We start from the raw sequence: 6826 nt of genomic DNA on the forward strand, positions 1-6826 counted from the left end.
TAGTTCCAGGAAATTTATCTCCATTTCCTTCACTCCATTTAAACTATACCTCTCTTTTTAGATCGCGTGTTATCTGGATACTAGAGATCACTTTTAGATTTTAACTTACCAGCCTTGGGGATTTGGAGGTGGAAAGATGGAAAAATGAATATCCTTGGTTATTTGGTCCCTATTTATTTTTCTAGCTACTCTCTACTATAGGGCTCTATCCTACCTTTACTTTGCTACTGTGGACACCTGGACCAGAAGTCTGAGTCACAACGGGACACAGGGAAGATACGTTTTTTTCCTCCAGGGAGAGCAAGGGAAAAGCAAGACCAGAATGCCAATAGTTTCTTTTTGATTTCATTCTTCCTCAGCCTTGTCAGGATTTCTGGTCCACTGGACACAGCCACCACTTAATCATCGCGCATTCAGAACAATCCTTGTCACCTCAAGGTTTCTCCAAGTTTTCTCTCTAATTTCCTCAAAGTTGACCTTGAGGCTGGGAACCAACAGCCTTGCCAACAGCATTTTTTCAGGACTGGGATATTCTGGTTACCTTTTGAGTATCGATTTACAGCTGAACTACAATATAGTTAGAGACTATGCCGCATGATTTCAATCATTTTTTGAGAAATTTCCTGTGTGTACTTAAAACACACACACACACACACACACACACATAATGATTGATTTCAGTGTTTTGTAAATGTCCATTAGGCTAAATTTTTTTATTGTGCTGCTCAAATATTTTATATCCATACTGACTTTTTATGTGTTCATTTTTTTCAGTTGCCAAGAGAGATTTGTTGGAAATAATGATGATTTTCAGTTTGTTTTCTTTTCTTTTTTTAGTTTATTGATTTTGAGAGACAGAGAGAGAGAGAGAGAGAGAGCAGGAGCAGGGGAAGGGTAGAGAGAGAGGGAGAGAGAAAATTCTAAGCTGTCAGTGTGGAGCCTGATTTGGGGCTTCAACCCACGAACCATGAGATCATAACCTGAGCCAAAACCGAAAGTCTGATGCTAAACTGACTGAGCCACACGGGCATCCCTTATTTTTCCTTTTAATTCAGTCAGCTTTTGCTTTGTAGAAGACTATGCTATTAGATACCTACAAATTTGATTTTTAATATCTTCCTAGTAATTTGAAACTTTTATTATTGTTAAGTTTCTATCCTTATTAAAATGTTTTTGCCTTATAGCCTACATTTCCCAATATCAAGATAGCTATCTAACATTTTTTTAGGAAAATGTTTCCATATACATTTTTTTCTATCCTTTTATTTTCAAGTTACTTGTATCTTTTCATTTTAGATTTCTCTTGTAAACAACACATCCTTTGAAAAAGTTCAGTCTGACAATCTTCACCTTTGAATTGGAGCATTTAGTTAATTTACATGTAACACAAATACCAATATATTTGGGTTTAAATCTACCATCTCCTTATAGACTTTCTACTTATCTCATATGTGCCATGTTCTTCTTTTTTTTAAATCTCTTCTGTTGCCTTCTTTTGGATTGATTATGCTTCATTATTTCATTTTCTCCCTTTATTATCTTGGAAGTTATATACTATTTATTATGGCTCTAGATTCCCTAGAAATTACCAAATGCCTGGTAAACTTATCCAAGTCTCATATAAATTACTCTGTTTGATAACAAAAATATTTTTGAAACTTTAACTAAATTGCTGCCTATCTCAACTTAAGTAACATCATTTTTGTGCATTTTAATTCTCTTTATGTTTAAAACTTAATAAGACTTTATTATTGTTTTATACATCCAACATTTATTCATATTTATCCACATATTTACCATTTTCATTGTTCTTCATTCCTTCCTGCATGTCAGACTTTCCATCTGGGATAATTTTTGTTTAGTGCAAGTCTTCAAATGACAAATTATTTCAGATTTTGTTTTTCTGAAAGTGGCTTTATTTCACTTTTATTCTTTTTTTTCATGTGTATTTTTGAGAGAGAGAGAGCAAGCACGAGCAGGGGAGGGGCAGAGAGAGAGAGGGAGACACAGAATCCGAAGCAAGCTTGAGGCTCTGAGCTGTCAGCACAGATCGGGATGCAGGGCTTGAACCCACAAACTGTCATGACCTGAGCTGAAGTCAGATGCTTAACTGACAGCTATTCAGGCACCTCCATTTTACTTTTATTCTTGAAGTATATTTTTCTCCAGTATACAATTCTAGCTTGTCAGTTTATTTCAGAGTTTTACAGATACCTCATTATCTGCTGACTTGTTTCTGTTGAGAAGTCATCATTCTTAACTGTTATTCTTTTGATCATCATTAGTATTTATTTTCTAGCTGCTTTAGCCATTTTTTCTTTGTTTTTTTTTGGATTTTTATCATGATGCCCTTTGGTATGAATATTTGTTTATTTATTTATGAAGAGACATTTCATTATTGTCTTGCTCTATAACAGTGAACACAATTGCATTTTCTCAAATGGCAAATTAGATACAAGATAGCATCTTTTTGATTCCTGAAAACCTCAATATCATCTGTCTTTTGGAGGATCCAGTTTCATATGACATCTATGATATAGTCTATGAGGAGATCAATGGTGCTTAGTAGTGAAGAACATTTTAGTAAGTTGTTCTATCATAGGTCTTTGCTCAAAGTGTTCATTTTTTCTTCTAATCTGGTTTTCAGCACTTGATCATGTGTTTCTTCATTATTATGCACAGGATCTGGCCGAGGGATAGGTTTTGTAAGTTTGTATGGAATGTCCACAGAAGGGTGGTATCATTCTATTGTCCTACCATCAAATGTCAGAGCAAGCTCTACTTTGCAATTATAGTCATCTGGAAAAGGAGAATATGTATATTTATGACAAACATAATATAAAGCTCTGTTTTGAATTGGAAATAAATGTTTCTAGATAGTTCTGTTTGCTCTCATCCATTTTACTGGTGTTAATGCCATGGTGAATCAAGATGCTTATCAGGTGGGATGAAAGAAGATGATTTGAAGAGAAAGTACTTTTAAAATCTGCTTCCAGACATACCTATTTTCATCCCTGACAGCCACTCACTGCAAGCCCACCATCTTATGAATTTTTAAACTATTCTGCTTGGGTTCCTTAAGACATCTGTATTTTAATGTCACTATCTATTCAATTATTACTTCTTTTTCAAGTATTCATATAGTAGCTCCCCCATATGTTGTATATGTCTTACTCTATCTTTCATCTTTTTGTTTTACCATGTCTCATTTTACATATTTTCTTCTATTTTCCATTTCAAAAATTCTCTCTTTATCTGTATCTATATTGTTGTTAACTGATCCAGGAAGTTTTTAATTTTGATCATTATGTTTTTTTTTTAAAGTTTATTTATTTATTTAGAGAAAGAGCACAAGCAGGGGAGGAGAAGAGAGAGAGAGGGAGAGGAAGAATCCCAAGCAGGCTCCATGCTGTCAGCACAGAACCCAACTTGGGGCTTGACCCCATGAACTGTGAGATCATGACTTGAGCAGGAATCAAGAGTTGGATGCTTAACCAACTGAGCCACCCATCATTATTCTTAAAAACAATTGTAGAAGAATTTCTAGCAGGGTTTTCTTTTTAACAAACTTTTATTTTTATCTTATTCTTTTCCTTTTTTTTAAATTTAAATTTTAGTTAGTTAACATACAGTGCAATATTAGTTTCAGGAGTAGAATTCAGTGATTCATCACTTACATACAAAACCTGATGCTCATCACAGCAAGTGCCCTCCTTAGTACCCATCATCTATCTAGCCCAATTCCCACCCACCTCTCTCCATCAGCCCATTGTTTGTTCTCTACAATTAAAAGTCTTTTGTGGTTTGTTTCCCTCTCTTCTCTCTCCCCTTTTCCCATATGTTCATCTGTTTTGTTTCTTAAATTACACATATGAATAAAATCATATAGTGTTTGTGTTGGGAGCCATTTCTGAACTCACTAGTTGAGAAAACTCCTCATGAGGTTAAGGCAAGCTTGCAAGGCTCTTTCTGACAGATAGTGACTGATATCCAGCTCCACTCAATTTTTTCTGCTTGAGCAAAGCATCCCACCGCCCCCAAGGCACCTTGTTGATTGGTATTCAGAGTGACTCATTCTGGTTTTGATATGCTGATTGCACTTTGTGAAGGAACTTACTGTAGGAACTTCTTTTGTGATTTTGGGAGCAACACTGTTTTCCTGAAAAACCTGTTTTTCTTAATACCTCCCATTAAGCGATGAGAGGCTACTGACCCCTGCTACTGACCCCTGCTCACAAAGAACTAACTTTTGCCTTTACTATGCTAAAAACATCCTGTTTATATTTGAATGCCACTTCTGGGCTGTTCCCCATACACCTGTGTATATCAATGTTCTGGAAAGTTTTTACTGATCAAAAGATTTATCATCAGAATGCCACTTTTGTGCCGTTCCCCCAAAACACTTAATTCTAAATAAAGTTGAGTCTCAAACAGTGCAGAGACGTCTGGCTGGTGATCGGAAAGAATCTTGGGCTCTCTCATCCCTCTCTCGCTGACACCGTCCTTCCTTCAGGGACCCTGGACCTGCTGGAGCTGGACTCTGGCATATTTGTCTTTCTCTGATTGACTTATTTTACTTAGCATAATACATTCTAGCTCCCTCTTCATAAAACTTTTACTTTAGAAATGTTTTAGTTTTGAACAAATTTACAGAAAAATTGTGCAGGTAGTACAGAGAGTTACCGTATATCCTACACCTAGTTTCTCCTATTGTTAACATCTTACATAAATATGGTATGTTTCTTATAATTATTAAAGTTCATATTTTATTCAGGTTTCCTTTGTCTTTACCTCATGTTCTTTTGCTGTTCCAGAATCCCACTTAAGATACCACATTACGTTTAGTTGTTATATCTCTTTGGATCACCATGTCTATGGCTGTTTCTCAGTCTTTCTTTGTTTTTGATGACAGTGACAGTTTTGAAGATTACCGGTCAGGTATTTTGTATACTATCCTTGAATTGAGATTTTTCTTTTGTTTTCCTTATGACTAGTCTGTAGTTAAGAGGTTTTGAGAATAAGACCATGGGAGGTAAGGTGGCATTCTTATCGCTCACTATCAACATGTATGCAATGGACTGAATGTTTGTGACTCCCTCAAATGTCAAAACTCTAATTCCCAATGTGATGGTATTTAGAGATGGGACTTTTGGGAAACAATTAGGGTTAGATGAGATCAAGAGGGAAAGATACTCATGATAGGATTGGTGTCTTAATAAAGAGACACCAGAGATTTTACTCTTTTGTTCTCCCCAACTGTGCACAAACACTTGAGGAGAAAGAATGAGTAAAATGAGGACTCAGTAAGAAAGTAGCCACCTACAAGATAAGAGAAAAGAACTCAGGATGAAATCTACCTTTCTGGTATCTTGACCTTGGACTTACCAACATCCATAACTTTGAGAAATAAATTTCTGTTGTTTTAAGTTACTGGTCTATGGTATTTTGTTATGGAAGCCTGAACTAAGACAATGATTTAATCACTGTCCATGTTAACCTTGATCATCTGGCAGAGGTAGTGTTTTTTTAGGTTTCTGCACTATAAAGTGACTTCCTTTGTATCCTTTTCCCTTCTATACTCTTGGCAAGAAGTCATTATGCACAGCTCACACTTGAGGAGTGTGGATTATGCTTGACCTCTTTGAGAGTGTCTACATAAATTATTTGGAATTCTTCTGCATCGAGTATTTGTCTTTTCCCCATCACTTATTTACTAATGCAAGTTTTTTCCTCATCAGTGTGGACTCATTGATATTTAACTTATGATTTCACAGTTTTAAATACTACTTTACTTATTTTATTGTTTAAATTGTCCCAGCTTTGGCTGCTGTGAACTGTTTCAGTTAGGTCTTGTGTCCGTTTAACATACCCTATAATTGTTGGCTTTTTTTTCTTTTATTGAAACACTTCTTTGCTTTCTGGCACACAAATGTTCCAGGCTCATCTTAATCTATTTTCCACCCCTGTCCTAGAATCAGCATTTCTTTAGGGAATTCTGGGTCCTTTTATTGTAGAATGGTATTAGAAACCAAAATCGCAGTTTGTGTGCTTGCTGCTACTGAAGTGCCAATTCTTCCACTCTCTTCCATCTGATTTAGCAAGGACATACATATAAAATAATGTGTATGTGCACAGATGTAAAAATATTTGGCTATGCAACCATCTATGTCTATATTAAGTCAAATGTAAGTTCATACTAATGTCTCCAACTCTAATCCATTACCATATATATCTTTCTAACCTCCTCCCCATGCTTCTCTGTAGCCTCTCACTCCAACAATGAGAAACATGGCTCCTACTATTTGTAACCAAGTTACTTAATTGTTCAATTCTAATATACAGTATATTGCTCTCAGAATTGTCAACTTGTAGGGGAGCTTGGGTGGCTCAGTTGGTTAAGCATCTGACTCTTGATCTCAGCTCAGGTCTTGATCTCAGGGTCAGAGTTCAAGCCCCATAGTGGGCTCCATGTTGGGAGTGGGTCTACTTAAAAAAATCAGAGCTTTCTTTAGGGACACATGGGTGGCTCAGTTAGTTGAGTGTCTGACTCTTAATTTTGGTTCAGGTCATGATCCCAGGGTCATAGGATTGAACCCTGTGTTGGGCTCCATGTTGAGCATGGAACCTGCTTGAGATTCTCTCTCTCTCTTAAAAAAAAAGAAAAAGAAAAAGAAATGTTAATCTGTACTCCCATGGGAAACACCCTGAGTACTGTGCTTATGTAGAGTTCCTATTGCTTTTAGTCTCACAGACTCCACTCAGTTACTGAGATCAACATCTTTTTGCACTGGGAAGGGAATAAATTCCCTTCAGTGAAATTATTTCA

At 36.2% G+C, this 6826-nt stretch overlaps 1 pseudogene; it reads right to left on the reverse strand.

Annotated features, from left to right (window-relative positions):
• Nucleotides 1-2492: 2492 nt before the first annotated feature.
• On the reverse strand, nucleotides 2493-2920 carry LOC144236358 (large ribosomal subunit protein mL42 pseudogene; annotated as a pseudogene).
• Between the last annotated feature and the right edge of the window lie 3906 nt (nucleotides 2921-6826).

The sequence above is a fragment of the Crocuta crocuta genome, unplaced genomic scaffold, assembly GCF_008692635.1.
Source record: "Crocuta crocuta isolate KB4526 unplaced genomic scaffold, BGI_CrCroc_1.0 scaffold24, whole genome shotgun sequence".
NCBI classification, from domain to species: domain Eukaryota; kingdom Metazoa; phylum Chordata; class Mammalia; order Carnivora; family Hyaenidae; genus Crocuta; species Crocuta crocuta.